Genomic DNA, 25276 nt, shown 5'->3' on the forward strand with positions numbered 1-25276 from the left:
TCCCAGCCTTTCTCAGAGCTTGTGAGGCTGCCTTCAGGACAGGGGACAGGATAGCACTAAGATCAGCTAGGGCTGAACTCTCCCATGCAATTTGCTGCGCTAAACCACCAACAGGAGGCGCATGTGGCAAGGAATCAAGACTATAAGAGATCACAAGTCAACCTGAGAATTAAGGATAATGACGCCTCCCTTATAGTCAGACTGAACACCTTTCATGCATAGTTTGATGAGAGGAACAGAATGATGTCAATGAAAGCACAGTGTCCCTCTGCTGAAGTGAGGAAAACCCTATCCAAGGCATTGGGCCAGACAACATGCCTGGTTGAGTACTGAAGGACCAAGAAGACCAAATGATGGAAATCTTCACAGACATCTTCAATACCTCACAGCAGCATTCCATCATTCCCTGAGGGTTCAAGACAGCCACCTTCATCCTGGTATCCAAGAGGGTGACAGTAACAGGCCTCTGTGGCACTGACCTCCATAATTATGAAATGCTTTGAGCATCTGGTGATGGAATGCATCAAAGCATACCTCTCTGAGATAGTGGATCCATTTCAAATTGCCTAAAGAAAAAAACATTCCACAGATGATACTATAGCCTTGTCACTTCAATCTGCCCAGTCCCACCTGGAGAATGATGTCTCATATGCCAGGATGCTGTTCATTGATTTCAGCTTGGCATTAAAATGATCATTGCCCAGAGGCTGGTGGAGAAGCTGTCCTCACTGGGACTCAACATCCCTCTCTGCAATTGGATTCTGGACTTCCTAATGGAAAGACCACAGCTATTTGGGTCAGTAGCAGACTGTCAAGCACCACCACCTCAGGGCTGTGTCCTCACCCTGCTCCTGTTCATGCTACTGACTCATGACTGCATTGCCACATCCACCTCCAACAGTGTCATCAAATTTGCAGATGACACAACAGTAGTTAGCTTCATCAACAAAAATGATGAGTTGCACTACAGAGAAGAGGTGGAAAAGATTGTTGACATGGCATCACTTAACGAGCAGATGTCTCTCACTCCTTTATGCTTCCTTATTGTCGTTTGTAATTCTGCTGACAATCATGGAGTCGGCAAATTTGTAGATAGTATTAGAATTGTGCCTGGCCACGCGTCATGGGTGCATAGTGAGTAGAGCAGTGAGCTAAGCACGCATGCTTAAGGTGCGCCTGTGTTGATGCACTTAGTATGTAAGAAAAGTGTGTTTTGAATTGTGCAGAAAGATCTTTAGGGGGTCATAGAGTAGTTAATGATTAAGGGCTGGGTAGTTGAGGATGTTGAAAAGGCTGATATTTGTTGGGGCTGGACTTCAGCTTCTTTCTGCACGTTCTACCTGTAGGTAGCAGAGAGAAGAGGTTATGATAAGGGTGATAGGGTTCCTTTATGATGTTGGTTGCCTTTTTGAGGCAGCATCTTCGTAGATATCTTGTGTCTCAAACCAGCAACAACAGAAGATGCAATTCAAAAGAGTTACATTTTAACTCTATTAATGACTACATACCATATGACTGCAAATATAAAGATATCATAGATTAATGAACAGGGTGTATGCAAAATTCTAGGCCATTACAGACTGCACAATATTCAAAAAGAAAAATTCCACAAAAACCCCTAGTCAGTCAAGTAAGTCATTCCAAAAAATACAGTCCACAGAATTGAATCTCAAAGGTCAACGTCCAAGTTCAGTTCTTTAACTGATAATGAAGGATGTTGTATTGAACATTGGAGAGAGAAATGACTGATGTTGCATTGCAATAAACCTTTGAATCATCACTTCTGAGGCATGAGCATTTCACAAAGCTCTCCAGCAGCCCTCTGCTGCTCCATCTGCCGCTCTAAAGTACAGCTGGATCTTCCCTTTGTTCTCGAAAGTTCCAAGCAATTGGTGAGTCAGCACTTAGCTGTACCTAAAATTGCAGAGAGTTATCAGCAGAAATCATCCTTTATAATAATAGTCCACAGTCCAAAAGGTCAATCCATGGTCCATAACACCTCCAACCCACAAAGAAAATTTTGGTCGGTAAGAACAAAATGTTAGTAATTAATTAAGGTGCACAATATACAATATGTTCATCTACAAGCACACACAGTAACTAATATAATTTACAAAGTTTAGCATCTAGAAAGACAATCAGCATTCACATTATCCTTTCACAATATGTTATCATCAAATCATACTCATGCAAATTCAAACTCCAATTTAACATGTGTCTACTCTTATTTTTCATTTTACACCAAAAACCCACAATGGACTATGATCAGTATACATCATAAGAGGTTTTTGAGCTGTACAAATGTAAACATTAAAATGTTGTAGAGCAAACACAGGAACTAACAATTCTTTCTCAATGGTGGAATAATTCTTCAGATGATCATTTACCTTCTTTGAGAAGTAGGATACAGGATTATCAATATCATGATCATTTTTCTTCTGTAACAGCACCACACCCACAGCTTCATCACTGGCATCAATGGCAGAAGAAAATAGTTTCTCTAAACCAGGTGACTTAACCACAGGTTGGTGGCATTTAATGGGCTTCAAATTGACTGATATTGTGTTGCAATAAACTTATGAATCCTCACTTAAATGGCATATGCATTTCACAGAGCTCTCCAGCTGCCTTCTGCCACACCAACTGTGGCTCTCTGCTCCACAGCTACATTCTCCCTTTGTTCTTGAAAGTTCCACGCAGTTGGCAAGTCAGCACTCAGTTACCACAAGTTGCACAGAGTTCTTTGCAGAAATCCATCCTTTATAATGATGGTCCATAAGTCTCTAAAGAACTTGACGACATTTACCACTTTCTGCAGCCTTTTGCATTTTTTGCTGAAATCTTGGACACTCGGAAGTCAAGATGTAGTACTGCGACTTGATCCAGAACTAGTTTAACCCTTCATCAGATACTTACAGGGGTCCCCTGATTATAATTCTAAGCCTTCAAAACAGCAGAGGGATCTCAGAGCAGAGAAACGGAGCAGCTTACGGAGGATTGGGAAGGGGAGTGGGGATGGGGAATGATGTGCTCTTATTGAAGGAATGAGGGATTGGAGCTGGAAAATTAGGATGTGGAAGAGAATCATGGAGGAAACAGCATAGAAACTGACCTTTTGGCTCAACTAAATTGCACCAACATCATAGACCCATTCTTATACTGACCCTACCGTGACACATTTTATCCTCCCCATATTCATTCCTTCTCCCTGCTAGATTCTATCACTCACCAACACACTTGTGGCAATTTACTGTGGTCAACTATTCTACCAATTCATGTTTTTTTGATCATGAGGAAAAAAATATAATCTCGAGGAAATAGAGAGCAAATTAGAGTCACTAACTGAAGAGGTTTAATAGAGTTCAGGATTATGTCTGATGGTTCAAGACCAGGAGACAGATTTTAAGTTTTAGGGAAAAAATTCAAGTGGGATGCAAGGAAATACTTTTGCATTCAGTAGTTGTCGCCTGGATGGTAAAGGATGATGGTAACAGAGTATTAGGGGTTTAGGAAGTTACCTGAGGAGAAATAATTTGCAAGGCAGTGGGCAAAGAATTCAGATAACTTTTAGTATTCCAGTTTAAGGAGTTGACACAGACTCATTGCCCAAATGCCCTGCCATATTATAATGCCTGCAAGATTCAATTCCAGGATTGTTCACAAAATGAGGTAAACAGTGCTTATGAATTAGGAGTAGATGGCTACTGAACACCTCAAGTCTGTTCCATCATTTGATAAGATTATGGCTGAACATGGCAATCAATATCAAGCCGCAAACCAACATTCAATAAGATTGATTGATGCCTTATTATTCTGACAACTGACATGTATTCCGAAAGAACAACAAAATTACAAAATGTGAGACTGTTCTGGAAACCATTCCTTAAGGTGGATAAAGCAGAAACAAGTATGAAAAATAATCAATTATATTTGCATACAATTGCATATCTCAGCACTGACTCAAATGTTATAATCTAATCACTATTTTGAAGGCATCCTATAAGCCTGGAAACATTTTATCTGTGGATCCATGGAAACAGAACAAAAATACCCTTTTCCTTGTTCACCCAAGAATGTGCAGTGAAGTTCAGCTCCAACTGAATCTATAAATTTGCTGACACTACCAGCTATTGCCTGAATAACTAGAAATGATGAGTCAGAATACAGGATAGAGATCAATAATCTGGTTGGATGGTGCCAGAACAACAACCTTGCTCTCAGCGTCACCAACACCAAGGAGTTGATTGTTGATTTCAGGAAGGAGAGGCCGAGGGATCACAAACCTGCTTCTATTGATGGGAATGAAGTGAAGGGCATCTAAATCTTCAAGTTCCTGTGAGTCCATGTCTCAGAAGACCTTTCCTGGAGTTACCTATTGAGGCACACCAGTGCCTCTATCTTCCAAGAAGTTTGAGGAACCTTGGCATGTTGTCAGATACTCAATTGACAAATGTTTGCAGGTGCACTGTGAAAAGGATATTGACTGGCTGCATCACAGTTAAATTTGGCAATATTGTGCCCAGGAATGTAGAAAACTGTAGAAAGTGGCAAATATAGCCTAGTCCATCAAAGGCTCTCTGACCTCCTTTCCATTGCAGACATCTACGTGAGTCGCTGCCTCAGTCAGGCAGCCAACATTGCAAAGGAACTTTACCACCATGGTCACATCCTCTGCTCACTGCTGCCTTCCAGCAAAAGGTACAGAAGCCTGAAAACCAGCACCTCTAGGTTCAAGAGCAGTTTCTTTCAAAGGACTGTGAGCACTATTTCAAGCATTGATGGTTTGCATTAGGATTATGGTGGATATTTGTTATCTCTGTTATGTTAATTGTCTCTAATTTAATTCAAAGAGTTTGTTATTATAGTTTTTTCTTTATAAGGACATGTTTGGGTGCAGCAAGTATTGTAGGTGTATGTTCGACAATAAAATCATTATTTTTATTATCCTTATTCAAAACAGCCTTTGTTGTCCAGTATTCAGTTAACCTTTTTGTAGCCTTGTGATTGCAGATGAGTATTTCAGACTTTTTTTTTTGCAGAGATGAACTTGAGATTCTCGATTATGATAGAGAAAGAGGTGTACAATTTGCTATCAAGGAAATGTTAACTAAATTTAGATACCATTTCCTTCATTGAAAATCTTGCATCCCTTTTCTATCCAGCATAATCTCTCGTTTGTCTCTGTTAAGCCATCAGTCTATGACCAGATTGATCCAGTGAGTCGGATATGAAAATAATTAATATGGATCCGGTCAGCTTTCGTGGTTATTGGGCATCTCTTAGCTCTTACAGCAGTGTGGAGCTTTGGACAAGGCCTTGGCTTGCTGAAGTATTATCACAAAAGAAAAGATACATAACAAATGCTTTGGGCATGAAAACGTCATCAAGGTAATATGAAGGTCCAAAACGCAAGTTATGTATCTTTATCTTTGCTAAAGGACACTGTTTGACTGGCTGAGTTTCTCCAATATTATGTTTTTACTTTCAGGTTTAGAATGTCAGAGAATGATTGTAGCACAATAGCCAGTAATCCCGGGACCCATGGCAGCTGTAGGATATAAATTCAGTGAACGAATGGTAATTAAAGCAAACTAATCATTAGTAATGATGACTCACATTCACTTATGTTTCCAGAGGAAGGAAATATTCTTTATTTACTTGGCTGACTTTCATGTGCATCCAAAGCCAACTACGGTGTATGTGGCTTGCTCAGAAATAGTTCAGGTTTGAGTTTTTGTTCAAGGTTCCTTGTCATGTCCATAAATAAACACAACCTGTTGTCTTTTGCCTTTGGAAAAACACGCAAACCACTAGCCCAATGCCTCCACCATTAAAAGAAAGAGAAGTAAAGGAGAGTCACACTGATCATCAGTGGATTTGCCTCCAGTACTGCCACAACCTCTGCAACCACGTGGCCTCCTGTCTGTTCCAGCAGAGAACCTTGGTTCTGAACCTCTAGTGTGATTTGGAAGCTGTTAGCTCATGAGGTCCTTGGTGAGCCCTGCTCACCTTCGACACCTCACGGATTCTGGTCTCAATAGCCACTCTCCAGGAGCAGTGGCCACAGCCTGTTATTGATCTGCTGCCATAGTCACCATCCCTGTGGGGTCCTTTCCCAGGGTTCTCCCTCTTGATGGGATGAGGATGGTCTTCTTCCCCCATTGCCCTGCACCATACTGCTGGTCTCTGATCCTCAGAAGTCCACATCGCTCTTAGTCTGCTCCCCAGCATGGGCACCACCATCTTGGGTGTGGACTTGTGTGGGTTCGCTGATATAAAATCAAACACCATCAGCCTTTTACATTAGCAGAACAATCATGCAGTTGGACACTGTCAATGAACATTGGGTCTCTGCTCTCTCTGGTCTGTACCAGCAACAGTACTGCTGTTACAACACCATTGTCATTTTAAATCATTCTTTCCCTGTGCCCAAAACATAAAAGTGCATAAATAACAATAAAAAAATCAAAACGAATGTCAACTTCACTTTTACGACACAAGAAAATACATGATGACCTCAAGCCAGAATTTAAGTCAGTGCTGATATGACTGACAAATAATTTCAAGTAAATAAAATTAATTTTGATTTTTGTTAACTAGTCTTGTGGCCTCCGTCAGTTGTGGTCAACCATGGATGCTGTGTCTAAAGCAAAGCTTCACCAGAGCTCAAGCCAGACTAGAGTTGATATGGAGATCTGTATGTTGCCCATGTAATGGGACCTCCCTCTCCATGCTAATGACAGGTCCAAAGGAACAGCGAAAGTTGATATAGTTTGGTTCCAGTAGCAATGCAGGAGTTGCTGTGCCAGTAGTGGGTCAGCAGTTGGCCTCCTTTGGGACTCTGACTCTAGAATTTTCCTCAGGGTTTACTCCCAAAGCTTTTCCAATGAGCGGGTATAGCCACAAGGAAGCGAAGGCTTGAAAGCAAAGATTTCCCTCTCCTAGATGAGTTACCATCCGTGGTTATCGAGTTCCATACTCCAATTCTGTGAAGGTCATAGCTAGATCTTCCTTTGGTGTACTACGGATACCTAAAAGTACCTAAGGCAGTTCATCTATCCAATCTGGTCCCTTAAGATGCGCCATGAGAGCCGTTTTCATATGATGGTGAAAATATTCCACTAAGCCATTGGACTGGGGATGAGAACCGACGACCAAAGCAGCTGTGTGCCCAGTAACTGTGAGATTGTGGACCATAACCTGGACATAAACTGAGCTCCTCAGTCAGAGGAGATATGCATGGGTTGTCCAAAATGTGCTATCCAATTGGCAATGAGGGCTCTCGCACAAGCTGAGGCAGAGGTGTCGGTTAGCGGGACAACCTCTGGTCATCTCATGACCAGTTAACTATTGAGAAGAGGTAAGTAGCATCCTTGGACAGGGAAATGGGCCAACGATATCCAAGTGGATGTGATCAAACCTCCACTGAGTTGGCGTAGAAACTTATAGTGGAGCTTTGGTGTGACGCTGAACTTCTGCGATCTGGCACCTGATGCATGTCCTTACCCAAGCACTGAATTGCTTGTGCAGGCCGAGCAATGTGAATTTGACCTATACGAGCCTTGTTGTCATCCTAATCGAAGGTTGAGCCAAACTGTATAGTATCAAACACCTGATGTCGCCATACAGCAGGTTCAATGGGCCTTGATTGGCCAGTCGATACGTCACAAAGTAGGGAGGCATTTGCTGGACCAAAATATATGTCCTCCAATTTCAGTCCCAAGATGGCATTGTGATGCATGGCCATCTCCTCATCTTCCTGCTGAACTGCTTTCAAAGCCATGTAGTCTATACTGGGAGCAGGTGAATGGAGGGAAACAACGGTGGTGCAGGATAATCTGTTGGCTACGAGATTGTTCTTCCCGACGATGAGTTTTATTGCAGTCGTAAACTCTGAAATGTAGGAGAGTTTTTATTGTTGTCATGCTGGACAGGGATCTGACATCCTGGCGAAGGCAAAATTCAATGACTTGTGATCCATGTAGACTGTGAACCTTCTGACCTCTAGGAAATAGTGAAAATGCCATATGGCCAAGAAGAGGGCAAGGAGCTCCCTGTCAAAGGCACCGTACTTCTGCTCCAGTAGTCTCAAATGATGACTGAAGAAAGCTAGGGGTATCCAGATGCTGTTGATGAGCTGCTTCAGGATCCCGCCTACAACAGTGCCTAATGCATCCACCATCAGGGCCCTTGGTATGTCAACCTTCGGGTCCTCTTGCTAGCACTCCCTTGGCAGTCTTGAACGTGGCTGTGGCCTCGTCATTCTATTTCAGTTCCTTGGGATGTCCGGACAAGAGCTTGAAAAGTGGCTGCATGAAATTTTACTTACAGAAGGTGTTGAAAAGAAATTTATTTCTGAAATGTATAAACTATTACAAAGTAAAATGCCTAAATTAGATATTCATAAATCGAAATTGAAATGCAAAGAGGATTTGGGAATTACAATCGACCATGATGATTGGAGATCTATTTGTAAGGATAGTGTTAGGTCTGTTTTGTTCGAGAATGAGTGAGTCAGACACCAGACTGAGTCGAAATCAAGGTTCTTTATTACCGGATTGTAACACTTGCAACTAACAGTGTTAGTTGGAGAAGGCGCATTCTCCTGATATCAGCAAGTGGTGTTTTTTTATACCTCAGGACACGCACTTAGTAAATTATCATGCCATTACATTGTCCAATGAATAAGCTGTTGCTACCCTTCTCTGTTAGTCTGCTGCACATCATCTTGTTATTGCCACACTTATCTTGAGCGTACAAGGTCACACCTGCATCCTGTTACTCCTTAGTACTGGGTGACTCCTTCTCCGGTCCCAACTCATGATGTTTTTACTTTACAATAGTATGTCTAAGATTATTAATGTTCGATATAGGTTAGTTCATTATAATGTTTTTGGATTAATTTTACTTAACTCCTCAGAAATAAAAGAAATATAATTTAAGTTCTTCAGATTTATGTTTTCAAGAAGTAGACTTTTTTTTACATTGACTTGGCTATGTGATGAGGTTCAACATTTGGAGACGGCTTAAGGAATTTTTAGAGAATGTTTTAAAGATTCAATTACCAATAGACCCAACATTGCTTTTATTAGGTAATGTTAAGAGGTTGAGTTTGATGTTGAAGTTGACTAAGTATCAAATTGTGCTTTTAAGATTGGCAATGACAGTAGCAAGGAAATATTACTTGGAAAAATGAGAAATAACAAAATTTATGTGATAATAACTTTTTTTTCTGAAGTCTGGAGCCCCTATTTGGACTATATGAGTTTACAATTTTGAATTCCCTGAAGCTCGTGGTGGTGGTGTTGCTTTGATCCATTGTAGTTTACTGTATTTTTGGCATTCTCCATTCTCTTTCTCTTTTCTTTCTTTGAGGTCTTTCGGGGTGGGATGTGGATGGGTATGGGAGTTGGGGGGTTATACACTGTACATTTAAAATTTAAAAAAGAAAAGTGGCTGCATAACTTTGCCTGCAGCTGGCATGAAACGATGGTAAAAGTTAATCATGCCAATAAACTCCTGCAGGCCTTTAACGGTAGAGGGTGTTAGAAATTTGCAAATGGCCTTGACCCTGGAAGATAGTGGAACTACTCCGTGTTGACTGATGCAGTGGCCAATATGACTGATGTGAGGCCAAACTGGCACTTGGCCAGGTTGATCGCTAAACCCGTGGTCATCTAGCCACTGACATAGTTGACGGAGACGGGTCCGATGCTGCCGCAAGTGGCTGGTGATAAGGACGTCATCCAAATAAACAAATATGAAATCCAGGCTCTGGGTAACTGTGTCCATTAGGCGTGGAAAAATTCGGGGTGTGTTTTTTTAAACCAAAAGGTATTACGGAAGAATTCAAATTAGCCCAAACAGGGTAATCAGGGCAGTCTTAGAAATGTTGTCCGGGTGAACTGGGATCTGATGGTTCCCGTGTACCAGGTCGAGTTTGGGGAAAATCCTAACACTGTGAAGGATTGCAGAGAAATCCTGTATATGGGGAACTGAGTAGTGATCTGCTGGAGTGATGTCCTTTAGACACCAATAGTCCCCACAAGGTCTCCACTCTCCAGATGTGATAGGTGTCATATGCAGGGGTGATGCTCAAGGGCTGTCGGAGCTGCAAACAATCCCCATTTCTTCCATGTGTCAGAATTCGTCTTTACCCAACTGCAGTTTATCCGGAAGCAGGCTGCATGCTTGAGCTTGCAGGGGACACCCATGAGTTTGAATGTGGTGCTGCACTCCATGTTTCAGTTGTGCTGTTGAGAACTGTGGAGTAATAATGCTGGGGAATTCTGCTAAGATTCTGGCATATGTAATGTCTGAGAGCATCACCGAGTAGAGGTGAGGTGCAGGCAATGCCATGGGGTTCAAAGCGAGGGACTCAAAAGTCTTCGAATTAACTAGTCGGCGACCTTTGAGATCTACTAGAAGGGAGTGTGCTCACAAAAAAATCAGCTCCCAGGAGTGGCAGTGCTACTTCAGCAATGTTGAAGGACCAGTTGAACCTCGACAAGCCAAAATAGAGTGGAATTGTCTGTGACCTGTAAGTTCCGATGCTGTTGTTGTTGGCAGCTGTGAGAGGAAGAGCTTTCTTTCCTGAGCATGTGTCTGGGCCAGAGGAGGGAAACACACTAACCTCTGCTCCAGTGTTTGCCAAGAACTGACAACCTGAGTGTTGATCCCAGATGAAAAGGAGGTTATTCTTGTGTCCGGCTGTTGTGGCCATTACCATCGCATTTACCAAATGCATGCAGGAGGGATGGCAATGAAGGGCTGTGGTTCCCCATCTCTGATGGTAATAGCAGCACTCCTTTCTATCTCACTGCATCTGGTCAAGTCTAACACCTAAATCCGGTTAAGTCTGACACCCACTATCTGGTGGACAGGGTTCATACCCTTTGCCGAGTCAGCACTATGCACCCAACTGAAAGTCCTCCATACTGCTTAGCGTGCCATAACTCATCAACACGGGCTTCTAGATGACGGGGGTCACTAAAGTCATCTCTGCATGTGGATGTCTTCTGGCATTTGCTTGAGAAAAGGTTGCTTGAAAAGCAGACAGGGCTTGTGTTCATCAATGAGCGCCAGCATCTTGTTTATTAGTTCAGAAGGAGTGCAGTTGCCCAGGCTGTCCATATGGAAAAGGCTGAAAATACACACGAACAGGACTTTGATGATTTCATACCTGTCATCGGCCAGAGGGTGGCATGAAATTGACAATACACCCCATGTGTCTTGGTCCAGTGATGCACCAACATAATCGTACTTCATTGCATCGGCCATAATCTGGTATAGATGGAACTGGGCCTTGGCCTGTTTGAACTAGACCTGTAGCTGTGAGATCCAAAATACTGGAAGATTGAGTACAATGGAGTTCTCACATCCATAATGAGGTCCAAAATGTTGTTTGGACTGTTGGGGTCACCAGTGTAGCGAGTGGTGCCGTAAACAATGCACAACCAAAGTCATCTGTAAAATAACTGCAGACCAGCCTCTCTTTCATCTCTCCTTTCAATGATGTCATAAGTGCTGAATGTCCAGTTCGTCAATGTTCCAGCCCCCCTCTCATAAGAGCCTGAACTTCTGAACGACAGTTCGAGAAGTAAATGGCGCAATCTGCTGCAATTTAACGGGAAGATTTGTGGTAAAGATGAATTCTTGCAGCTTATCTTTACATTCTGAGGTAACCTAATCACTTGAGAGCTCTGATAGTTATGTCAATTCCAGTAGGAATGATCTGTTGGTAGTGAAACCTGGCAAATTTGTCAGATTCATCATTTATAACATTTAAATTGTTTTAATTTTAAAAAACTAACAGATTTGATCTACTTATAAATTACTCTTTACGTTTGGACTAATGATGGTATATTATAATAATTCTCTTATCCTTCAGCAGAGATTCCTGAGGAATGAGGCACATGTCCAGCAGCTTGTCAACAAGTCATTAGTGACATACAGTATAACAACCTTTGACTTGCACCAATCTTATCAGCTGGTTTTACGTTCTGTTCACTCATCCAATCCTGGCTGGCTGTTACTCTCTCTATTCAAAGTTTATGCCAGAATTTAATTTTGTTATGTACCAGACAGTAGCAATAGAAATTAGTGAAGACAGTGTTATATTTAAAATAATACTGTTATGAGCCCAAAGGACCCCAAAACCCAGCAGCAATAGACATTCGCTAAGACAAGTGGTTTTTAAAACAAAAGTTATTTTTAATCAACTTCAAACATGAAAAGAGAATCAAACATTAACTTAACTCTATACTTAACTAACCCAAATTAACCCCCTTCTAATTCTAAGCGCACATGTATGCAATGTGTCTGTAAATTCAAAAGTTCTTTGGTTCACAGTTCAATCTCACTTCTCCTTCCAAGTTCTCTGGTTGCAGGCAATCACCATACTGTGCATAGAATTTAACATGTATAAAGTTCACCAGGCTTGGCCCTTAATAGGTTAATGTTTACCACTCAGAAAGATTCTTGTAGGGATTGCAGAGAGAGATATTTGTTGCTCCAGGATTTCCACAACTGAGGTACCACCACTCGTTACCTCAGGGTCTCGCTGATGAAACTTGCCCCATCGGGGTCTTCTAGATGGTAACCTCTTTCTTCATGCTACCACAGAGTTCTATTCCTTCCTCTATTTCAAGAGAAACATAAGACAGATAGCGCTTCCAGCCATCTACTGCTCTGGAACTTGCTCTCATCAGTTTCAAACAGTTTTCCCTGGAATGCACTTTTCCGTTACTTGTCAGTGTCCCACATACTGACTGACTGAGCTGTTAACTCAACTCTCTCTCTCTCTTCCAGTTGCAACTCCAAAGAGAGCATGTGACTCATGTCTTGCAAAACCCCCACCTTCCTGAGCAAAACAACAGGAGTTCTTTCTTCTGCTCCCATCTGTTGTTAGATAAACAATCCAGAATTGACCTTTCTGTGAACACTTTACAGAAAGGGTACTGATAGACAGCATGACTCCAGCAAGACAATGGTCAAGCATTGTCAGTTCAATTAACTTGTGAAAGATGCTTATATTCTCCAGAGATCCTGCAATGTGAATTGTGTGTATGTATGTGACCTACTCTAAATCTTATAAATTCTCCCCAAATATTACAATACTTTTATTATTAATTACCAATAATATAATATCTTATCTAAACTTTTCTAATTTAACCCCTAACTATGCGCAAATATACGTTTGTGTGTGTGTGTGTGTGTGTGTGTGTGTGTGTGTGTGTATGTGTGTGTGTGTGTGTGTGGAGATACCCCAAGCCATTACAGCTTAGGCTTGATTCTGGAACATCAGTTCAATGTTCAGTCTTGGAAATCCAGTGTTAACACACAGTCTCCTACATTGATGCAAAGTAGTGTTTACGAATGAGGTGGTAGAAACTGGGGTGACAGACTGTTGTAAACTCATGAAATCCTTGTTGAATTGCTTCCCGAGAAATGTCCTTTCAGATGAGTGGTGGTCAAAACTCCACTTTTCCTTTTCTAGTGGAAACAAAGTGACTGACATTCACAAAGTTCCAGAATCTTTTTGTGGTTCAGTCAAAATGACCGTCACAGTGGTCATGATGGGGTTTAAATGATTTCCCTTCAGAAGTGACCTTTCCTTTGGCCTCAGTGTGATTCAACAAGACCCCTTCCAACATGACCTTTCCTTTGGCCACATGATATTCCTCAAAGAGATACTTCTCCAGGACTGCTTCCTTAATAATGGCCCCTGATCAAACTATATACTATTTCTTTAATATGTTGGTCATATGGTCTCTGCATCTGTGTTTTTGGCACACTTCCTCTCTTCAGAGTAGCAAATTTGAGTACACATTGTCTCCAGCCCGTCAGCCCACAGTCAATCTCCAAAGCTTGCAGGGTTTGCAGCTTGTTTTATTTCTTAAAGTGACAGTCCCACTTACAGGACAACCTAATAAGTTCAGTGAAGAATTAGGGATGTATCATCCACAAACCTTCTGGAGATGGGCAATATAGTGTGATGAGTTGGGATAAAGAATGATGAAACTTCTCTGCCTGGCTAAACCCTACGCAAACTACTCTGGTGATGAAATCTCTATCTTGCCTTGATCTGTATCCTAATTCCTTTACAACCACTTCAAGAATTAGACACGTTCCAGATCATTATTTAAAATTTTTGGCCTATCAATTATCAAGGGTTTTGAGTATCAGACTGGGCATCGGAGTGGGAGAAAATTTAGCCACCAAATCAGGATATAAAAATATTTCAACTCAGGAATTTGTTTCCCATCTATGTGGGTTTAAGCACCAACCTTTAGGGAATGGGAATGATGGGAACCAGGGGGAAAATGGTGGAATTCACACTCCATGAGTTTCCAGGTCTTCCTTTAATAAAAATTTGTCACAAAAATTCAGTAACGTGAAAATAATAAACATCATCATTTTGCTGTTTCTGCTCAGACATGCCCATACACCCGCTTCAATATTCCGAATACATAATTCCATCATGCGGAGCACAGATGCACCTCAAGTCTGTGTGCTCAGCAGCCTACTGTTCACATGGATGACCCTTCCATGATGACCCTTCCAGGGGAGGTGACGGAGGATTGGAGAATGGCAAATGTCTTCCCCTTGTTTACAAAAGGTAACAGAGAGAATCCTAGAAATTATAGACTGATGAATCTTGAGTCAGTGGTATGCAAACTAATGGAGAGGATTCTTAAAGACAGGATTTGTGAGCCTTTGGAGAAGTACAGTCTACTAAGGGATAGTCAACATGACTTTGTGAGGGGAAGGTCATGCCTCATGAGCCTAATTGAATCTTTGAGGAGGTACCAAAAGAAATCAATGGGTAGATGTGGTCTTTATGGATTTTAGAAATGTACTTGTCAAGGTCCCACATGAAAGACTTGTTCAAAAGGTCATGGGGCATGGGATTCATCAACCTTGGCTGTGTGGATAAAAATGGGCTTGCATCCAGAAAGAAGAGGGTGATAGTGGATGGAAAGTATCCTGCTTGGAGGTTTGTGACTAATGGAGTTCCTTAGGGAATCTGTTCTGGGACCCCTTGTTTTGTGATTTTTATTAATTACTTAGATGAAGAAGAAGAACGTTTAGGGAGTTGTGGCTTGTCCAGCACATGTATTATTTGTCTGTATGCATATTATGTCTAATTGTGTGTCTCCTCATTTTACACTGAGGACTGGAGAAAGCTGTTTCGTCAGGCTGTACTTGTACAATCAGATGACAATACACTTGACTTGACTTGATGACTTGACTAGTGGTGAAGGTTATTGTAGGTTCATTGTGGTAAATCTTTAACGATTCCTCCCTCCTGTCTCTTCCCCCTGGTGTTCACATCGCAGAGGACCCTTGTTAAGTCAGGTTATTTGTCCCCTGATGAAAGTGGGGTTTATCGTCAGTGAGGCCGATCTTTTTCTTATTCTTTTTTTTTTCTTACTCTTTCTTCTTTTCTTGGGGGAGGGTGGATGGGAGGGTTCCTCTTATTTTGTTCTTCTTTCTCTCTATTCCTAAGATCTTTTTCTCCCTTTGGTTCAATATGGACATTGAATTTACATTTTTGTCATATTATTGTAATTTTTCTTTCTTTATAATAAATTAATCTTTATTCTCACTTTCTTTAATATCGACATGTGGATCAATATTTGTATTACTTAGTTAATATTATTGACATCAATGTTTTCTTTTTTGTTTATTCTTTGTTTTGATTGCATGTTGATTGAAAATTTTCAAAATATAACAAAAATAGTTGTCAGAGGTTACAAAAAGATATAGACAAGATTCGGAGAGATAGATTGATTTTATTCTGGATAAGTGTGAGGTGATGCATTTTGGAAGGTCATACCTGAACTCTGAGTTCAGGGTTAATCATTGGATACTTAACAGTGTGCAAGAACAGAAGGACATTGGGGTCAAAAACCATACATTCCTCAAGGTTGCCATGCAGCTTGATAGGAAAATTAAGAAGTCCTATGTGATGTTGGGCTTCATTAGTTGGGGGGTTGACTTCAAGAATGCAGAGGTCATGGTGCAACTCTACAAATCTCTGGTGAGACCACACTTTGAGTATTGTGTTGAGTTCTGGTCACTTCATTATATGGAGGATGTGGCAGCTATGGAGAAGGTGCAGAGGAGGTTTACCATAATGTTGCCTGAATTGGAAAACAGATTGGTAGAGCTGGCACTTCTCATTTTACAGCAAAGAAGGATGTACAGTGACTTATTAGAAGTCTACAAGATACTGAGAGGAAGAGATAAGGTGGATAGAAAGAACCATTTTCTTCAGGGCAGGATTAGCAAACTGTAAAATGTGAAAGGAGGAAAGTTTAGGGTAGCCATCAAGGGTAAGACTTTTACATGGAGAGTTGTGGGTGCCTGGAATGCCTTGCCAGAGGTGGTTATGGAAGCTGTAACATTTAAGAAATGCTTAGGCAAGCACATGGATGAAAGAAAAATAGAGGATTACGAGATAGGAAGGATATAGTATATTTTGGTAAGAATATATCTCCATCGGGCACACAAAACTCAAAACGGTCAACCAGTTTACCTATCTCGGCTGCACCATTTCATCGGATGCAAGGATCGACAACGAGATAGACAACAGACTCGCCAAGGCAAATAGTGCCTTTGGAAGACTACACAAAAGAGAATGGAAAAACAACCAACTGAAAAAGCTCTCAAAGATTAGCTTATAGAGAGCCGTTGTCATACCCACACTCCTGTTCGGCTCCGAATCATGGGTCCTTTACCGGCATCACCTACGGCTCCTAGAACGCTTCCACCAACGTTGTCTCTGCTCCATCCTCAACATTCATTGGAATGACTTCAGCTCCAACATCAAAGTACTCGAGATGGCAGAGGCTGACAGCATCGAATCCACGCTGCTGAAGATCCAACTGCGCTGGGTAGGTCATGTCTCCAGAATGGAGGACCATCGCCTTCCCAAGATCGTGTTATATGGTGAGCTCTCCACTGGCCACCGAGACAGAGGTGCACCAAAGAAGAGGTACAAGGACTGCCTAAAGAATGCTCTTGGTGCCTGCCACATTGACCACCGCCAGTGGGCTGATATCGCCTCAAACCGTGCATCTTGGCTCCTCACAGTTCAGCGGGTAGCAATCTCCTTTGAAGAAGACCACTGAGCCCACCTCACTGTCAAAGGACAAAGGAGGAAAAACCCAACACCCAACCCCAACCAACCAATTTTCCCTTGCAACCGCTGCAACCGTTTCTGCCTGTCCCGCATCGGACTTGTCAGCCACAAATGAGCCTGCAGCTGACGTGGACATTACCCCTCCATAAATCTTCATCCGCAAAGCCAAGCCAAAGAATATAGGTTGGAACAACTCATGGGTCAAAATGCCTGTGCTGCGCTGTACTGTTCCATGTTGTATGATCTAAATCTTTCTTTGAATCAACCTATCATTCTACTTGCCATCTCTGCCCTCAAGACCAAAGGGAAGTAAAGGTTTATCATGGATTTTATTTTATTAGAAAGATTGAGTCATTCAAGTGTTTCCCTCTGCCACAACTGACCCTTTCCCCTGACCACCTGGCTAATCTTTTCCCTATCTTCCACGTTGCCTTGGATCTGAAATCACATCTACCCCAGATTCTCTTCCATGTCCATCCTTGCTCTCTTAAAAATCATCATGTGGTTGATATCCAGATCCTGTTCCCACCATTCTTTTAAGCCAATTACCGATTTCACAAATATGCCGTACGCACGTTCCTTGACTGTAACTCAAACCTTGTCTGTGGTTTGCCATCGTTCAATGCAATACCTCTTCTAAGAGTTCTCAAAATTTCTTTGCCCAATCCCCTTTATTTTTTTTTGAAAAGGTTATTTAAAAATTTGCAAAGTAATACATGACATATATTAAAAAAAAACTTATTTCCCACTACCCCCACCCTCCAAACCCCTATCCCACCCCTAATTATCCCTCCCCCCCCAGAGCTTAACATACAAAAAGAAAAGTATTTAAAAAAAAACAAATAAAGTGGGTTGAATTACAATACATATTTTTAACAATTCAAACAAAAATGATAAAAAAGAATTATTTACTTAACATCTATCTTCATACATTTCAAATATGGGGTCCACATATTTTGAAAAAAGGAATAATTATTTCTCAAATTATATGTATTTTTTCTAAATATAAACATGAGTGAATTTCATTACATGCCACCTCTGTTTACTTAATTCTACATCATGCAAGTTACCACTATGCATTTCCTAGCTACTGCCAAACTCAAATTAATAAATGCAATTCAAGATTTACTTAGACGTGTTGTTAATAGGTTCGTATATCCTAGTAAACACAGCCATGGATCCATATATAAACCTGTTTGAAATAAATCTTGCAAAAATGTGATAATCTTTTCCTACCTTTAGACAGTTCCACACAGAGCGTATAAAAGTACTTATCTTGTCTCCACAGCTAAAACACAAATCAGAGTTCTGAAAACCATACCTCTTTAACCTTTCCCGAGTTAAATATAACTGATGTAAAAAATTATAATTAACTAAACTATAGCACACATTAACTGATTTTGTAACACCATGTAAACATAGGTCAGACCATACTTCCTCAGGAATAAACATAGCTAACTCCTGCTCCCATTTATCTCGTATTCACAACACTCTGACCTTCTTCATTTTTGATTGTAATAACAAATACATCTCTGAAACAAACCCTTTCTTTCCCTTATCCATAAGCAATATTTCAAACTTTGATTGCGTCAGTAATATTAATTCTTGACCAAACTTATTCATTAAAAAATCATGTATTTGATAATAAGCAAACAATGTATTTTGATATCCCAAACTTCTCCCTAAGTCTATCAAATTAAAGGAATAAACCTGCCTCAAAACAATCTTCAATTAATACCAAACCTTTTGAGATCCATTCTTTCAAATAAGGGATTGAAAAAGGAATCAAATAATTTTGATATAATGGAGTTTTAATTGAACATACTTCTTTTGAACCTATAAGTATGTTCCATTTACTCCATATTTTAAATAAATGAGTTAAAACAGGTAATTTGCATGTTTGCAAAATCTATAAATTCCATTGATATATATAAAATTATGTATTGATCTTTCTTGAATCTGATCCATCTCCACATTGGAGGTTGAACAAGCTACTGATAAACTTCAGTTGTGCTGCCTGATAATAATTTTGAAAATGTGGTAATTGCCTTCCAAATCATATGAACACGTCAACTTTTGCATCGATACTCTTGATAATTTACCTTTCCATAAAAAAGAACGTACCACCTTATTCAATTCTTTGAAAAAATTCCCCGGTACCAAACATGGAATTGATTGGAATAAATACTGAATGCATGGATATATAGTCATTTTAATACAATTTACTCGACCAATTAATGTCAATGGCAAATCCTTCGATAGATTTAAATCAGATTTAATCTTATTGAACAAAGGTAAATAATTTAGATCATACAAATTCTTAAATTCCTTATTAATAATTACACCTAAATATTTAATCTTCTCTGATCATTTAAATTTAGTAATTTACCTACAATCTGAATAATCTTCTTCAGATATTGGTAGTATCTCTCTTTTATCCCAATTTACTTTGTACTCTGACATTGACCCATATCATTTCAATAATTCATGTAAAGATCGTAATGAACTCTTAGGTTTAGATAAATATATCAACACATCATCTGCAAATAAATTAATTTTATACTCTCGCTGTCCAATCATAATACCTTGAATCACCATAATTTGTCTAATTGCTTGAGATAAAGGTTCTATAACTAATGCAAATAAAGCTGTCTAGTTGATCTATACAAAGTAAATGCTTGAGAAACCTGACCATTTGTCACTACCTGTGCAGAAGGATTCTTATATAATGCCTTAATCCAACCCATAAAAAATGGCCCAAATTTAAATCTCTCCAACACTTTAAATAAAAATTTCCACGCAACTCGATCGCAAGCTTTCTCAGCATCCAATGCTAGTATCATTGGTTGATTAACTTGCTGTCTAGATGCATTTCCACATCCACCTTATCTTCAGATGAATATAAATCCTGATAAAAAGTATGAAACTCCTCATTTTTCTCCTGTGGTTTATAAGTAATACCCAAGTTTCCATGTATTGCATTAATTGTTCTGGAGGTTTGTTCCATTTTCAGCTGCCATGCTAATACTTTTTGTGCTCTTCCACCTAGCTCATAATACAGTTGCTTTGATCTCAAAATCAATCTTTCATAATTATAAGTTTGTTTCGTATTATCTTATTATCTTCCATTGCATTTTGTTGAAACTTTTTCTCTAAATCTTCAATCGCTTTTTCCAACTCAGAAAGTTCCACAGTATATTGCTTTTTCACTCTAGCCATATAACTAATGATCTGATCTCTCAGATATGCTTTCAAAGTTTCCCACAATGTAAATTTACTCTGCACTGATTTCTCATTTGTCTCCAAAAAAAGTTTAATCTGATTCTTTAAAAACAAAACAAACTCAGGTCATTAAACCTCCAACAATAATTTCTCTCAACCTTTACAGCAATCTCACAAGAAATCAACAGTAACGAATGATCCGACAGTATTCTAGTTTTATATTCTGCCAAATCCACCCTTCCCTGTCAATGAGCTGAAACTAAAAATAAATCTATTCCAGAGAATGAATCATGATGGGTAGAATAAAATGAATACTCCTTCTTGGTAGGGTGAATACATCGTTAAATATCCACCAAATTCAGTTCTTCCATCACTTCTACCAGCTTTTTAGCCATCTTAGTTCTCTTAATAATTTTTGTAGATTTACCAGCTTTTTAGCCATCTTAGTTCTCTTAATAATTTTTGTAGATTTATCCAATAATGGATCCAGGCAACAATTAAAATCCCCACCTACCATTATATTCTCATTTGACTGACTCAAATTTAAAAAATGCATCAGTTACAAATTGTACATCATTTCATTCCGTGCATATAAATTCAATAGAGTCCAAGTTTCAGAAAACAATTTACAATTCACCTTCAAAACTCTTCCAACATTTTCCAAGACAGATTCCAGCATAAAAGGTACCAAAATCGCCACTCCCCTAGCTTTAGAACTAAAAGACAATGCCAGTACATGTCCAACCCAATCTCTCTTCAATTTCAAGTGTTCTTTTTCCGTCAAATGCATCTCTTGCAAGAAAGCAATATCCACTTTCATCTTCTTGATACAATCTAAAACATACTTCCTCTTTATTGGATGATTCATTCCTTTAACATTAAAAGTCACAAAATTCAATTTACTCACTTTATCTTAAAAAATAACTCTTAATAACCAACCCACTAAAACACTAAAGCTTTGGTTTAAAAAAAGTTTAAAAAAAAAGTAAAAAAAAAGCCTTAAATCCCTCTTAAAAAAAACTCTCTAAAGAAAAAAAAAGAAAAAAAAAGCCAACCACACCCCCCCTCTATTGATCGGGTGTAGTCTAACCCATTAATGGCAGATGACTTCAGAAGTTGCAGTGCCATCCACCCTCCCCAGCTGATATTCATATATCTCAACATTTCACTTAAAGATCAATCCCAATTCAATCTCTACCACCCTACAACTCCATCAAGTTGCTCCTGAAGATCATCCGTTGCAACAGATGGATCCTCCTCTGCCTTCTGATTCATAAGTTGATTCTGACAATTCTTCTTGCTATTCCCATTCGTGGCACCATTACATTTCGGAAACCATTTGCTTTTGATTTCTGTAACTCAGAACTTCGAGAATTATTTGGCAAAGAATTAGCAAAAGATAAAGCATCAGCTTCATCATCAAAAATAACCGTGAAACACCTTCAACACAGCAGGATATCTTAAAGCAAACCGATAACCCTTCTTCCATAACACAGCTTTTGCCGGATTGAATTCCTTCCAACGATGTATCACATCTTGCCTCAAATCTGGATAAAAAAGAACCCTACGACCCTGAATCATCATAGAGCTTTGATTCTGTCGAGCTTTCTGAATTGCCAGTCGCAAAATTAACTTACGATCTTGATATCTTAAACAACGAATAAGAACTGCCCTTGGGGATTGAAAGGAAAAGGTTTTCTTTGTAATGCTCTATGTGCTCTATCCAATTCCAATCCCTCAGGAAAAGCATCTTTTCACAGCACCCCTGGTATCCAATTCCAAAAAAACTTGACCGGATCCATTCCTTCAAAATCTTCTGGCAAACCCACTATTTTAATGTTATTACGATTACTTTGATTTTCTAAGGAGTCAATCTTCTGCATAAACTCACACTTCTGAACCTTCCAATTTGTTAAACAGTGTTCCAAATAATCTATTCATTCAGTATATCGGTCTACAGTGTCAGTACAATCACGAAATGCTCGTTTAATATCCTTAAATTCCCCCTGGACCACATCCACTTCTCTTAAACATTTAACAGCATCTTGCTTAATTGATGCCATTTCACTTCTCAATTCAGTAAATTGAAGCTTGCTTTCTTTAAAACCTTGAGTAACTTGAATTGTTATATTATCTATACGTCACATAAACTTCTCTGAAACAGAAAGTGTAATACTTTCTTCCACTTGTACTGTTTAAAAAGTCTGTAAAGTTGGAGATTTACTTCTTGGCATTTTTGTAAGTTATTGAAGCATTTGAAGCCTATCTTTAATAAGTCTAGCAGCTTGCAATGTCAGGTCCAGTTCCTCCTCAGAATAGTCCTCCATCCCCAGTTCTTCTTCTTCTTCCACCATTGGTGAAATAGGTGCTGGTATAAGCTTGGATGCTGCCGCTGCCTGGGATTCCCGACCATGGGTCAACATCCCTTCCCTTACTAGCCCGATATGTTCGAGTTGACGGGAAAGGGCCGACCCTGTCATCAGGGTCCATTACGACGCGACACGCATGCGTGAATCCTTGCGCATGCTCAATCTGTACTGGGCCCCGCGTTCGAGGCCCGACATTTCCACTGTTGGGCTCGGCACATCGGAAGTTAATCTGACATGCTCGAGCCCTTGATTGGATCCCGAGCCCACACTTGCAGAAGTCTCCATGTCCCCAGGGGCGCACTCTGCATCGCGGGCGCGCCACTTCTCAGATGAACGGTTGGCAGCGGCGCCATCTTGTGTTGAGGGCGCAGGAGTAAACATTACCTTTGCCTGGGTGACCTTTGATGTCTTCAGATGCTCCAAAATCAATCTCTGAGGATCCTTCAGCGAGGGAGGCCTCAATTCTTCTGCACTTCCTACTCTTTTAAAATTTGCTTTTTTTTGAAGTTTGGGATTTAATAGCTCTCATTATAACTCAGAACTCTTTAAAATCTAAAAAGAGCACTTTTAATATTTTTTTTAAATCGGATATTAAATATTCAACTGGGGAGAGGTGGACTCTCACATCTACTCCCTACGCCATTTTGTCACATCCCCATTCCCCTTTATTTCTCATACATTGGTTAACCTATGGCGATATCATTTTTAAAAATATCATCCAGTTCCAATTGTACATTTTTGACATTCATCTCTTATATTATTCTATTTGACACATCTAAATGAGATGTTTTTGTTGTTGAGGTGTGTAGGAAAACCAATGTTCTTTAAGAACAATGTCAAGAATCATTCAAGACAGAAAATAACATTCTGTTTGAGATGTTCCAGAACAGCCATAAGATGGGGATTCTGTGGAGAACAAAGCAAAAGAACTTTCATAAAGTCCAGGTTGGTCTCCCAGACTTGTTAATGGTAAGCACATTAAATGTTATGAAAGTCCACTGAACATAATAAAAAAAAGGAAAGGTTAAATGATCAGTTTGTGTAAACTCAGGAGCACTGCTTTCACTGCTTTCATTGATTTCTGCATGTCTGTTGATTTTGTCTCATGTGAACTTGATGAGGGAGCTGGAAGCAACAGAAGTAATTAATCAAATCTTGGAATTTATTCAGTATCAACAGACTCCAGCAACAAGATCCAGGGAAGGAATGTTAATAGCTCTCAGCAGAGTGGTCATGTATCAATTCATTTAAACAGCAAAAGTCTGCAGTTGCTGTTATTGCGAATCATTCAACTTAGATAGGAAGCAAAGGGAAATAACCAACATTTTGAGCCTGAGCCCTTCATCAAGGTATGAGCAAAGAAGCAGACAGGGACCTGAATATAAAGGTGGGAGGAAGGAAGAAGGGGCAAGGGGAGATGCACAGGCCAACAGGCATCAAGGGTGAGTATGGGTGAAAGTGCAGAAGAAAAATACTGAGAATTGACAGGGGCAGGGGTTAGCTCTCTAATTGGAGAGTTGGAGAGGTAAGGGGCCAGAGAGATGGAGAAAGAGAGAGAGAGAGACAGGGGAGAGGACTCCTCTGAATGGAGAGGGATGTGGAATTTCTGAATAGAGACAAGAATGGGTGGGGATCTAAACTGACATGTCTGTCCATGGCCTCAAACCAAGGCCTCCCGCAAATTGGAGGAACAACACCTAATATTCCATTGGGGCACTCTCAAAGCAAAGGGCATTGCCAGTAACTTCTCCAATTTCCATTAGACTCCTCCCCAGTCTCTCTCTCTTTCCCTATCTCTGTCTCCTTGCCTCCAGCTCCCCACCCCCTTTCCTCTCCATTCAGAGCTATGCCCTCCCCCTCTTCTGCTTTCCTACCCATATCCATCTATGATTTCTTGCCTATTGACCTGTGCGCCTGGACACACACACATAGACTAGAAACCTGTGCATAGTTTGGGGATTGATTTAGTGTTAAGGATATTTTAAGAGTTAAGACCATAGTTTAAGAGTAAGAAATAAAATTAGTGGTTTAAAATTAAACACTCTCTGATCCATTGTCTATTACTGCTTGACATACATGGTTCGGAACTTTTCGCTCCGCCTCCTTCAGCTTTGGAAACCAGTTCATGATTCACCTCTGCATAAAATCACCATGTGATCCACATTTTTGGTCTTCAGCTTAAAAGGTAAATTTGCATTTTTTTAAACTTGAGCAGGTGATTACTTGCCTTCTGTATATAAAAAAAAACCCTTATGATTAAACTGGAAAGGGTGTAGAAGGGCGTTCAAGTTTATTTGATCATACAATTGTATAAGCACAACTGGATGAAATAGCGTTCTGTGGGTTCTTTGCCTCAAGTTGCCAGCAACCTGCCGCATGCATGGGTCTTTCAGCTGATCCCCTCACTAGTCTGCTGCTGTGGTCACCGTCCCGTGGGTCATCTCCTCTGCTTTTCCTCCAACAGGGGATGGTCTCCCCATTTTCCAGGGCCCTGTCCTTGTCCTCCACTCCCCTGGAGTCTGAAACCCCTCGTGAC

The 25276-nt window shown here is 40.2% G+C and overlaps 1 long non-coding RNA gene across 3 annotated transcripts in view; it reads right to left on the reverse strand.

Moving 5' to 3' along the window:
* LOC138743644 (uncharacterized) overlaps window positions 1-25276 on the reverse strand; it is an 85016-nt gene that overhangs the window by 9111 nt on the left and 50629 nt on the right. Inside the window, exon 4 of one of the 3 annotated variants that reach the window (XR_011344972.1) lies at window positions 18386-18437. The exons of the other annotated variants lie outside the window; for them this stretch is intronic. This is a non-coding gene — a long non-coding RNA (uncharacterized lncRNA). The remainder of the gene's footprint in view (window positions 1-18385; window positions 18438-25276) is intronic. 3 annotated transcript variants of the gene reach the window in all.

Source organism: Narcine bancroftii, chromosome 9 (assembly GCF_036971445.1).
Source record: "Narcine bancroftii isolate sNarBan1 chromosome 9, sNarBan1.hap1, whole genome shotgun sequence".
NCBI lineage: Eukaryota > Metazoa > Chordata > Chondrichthyes > Torpediniformes > Narcinidae > Narcine > Narcine bancroftii.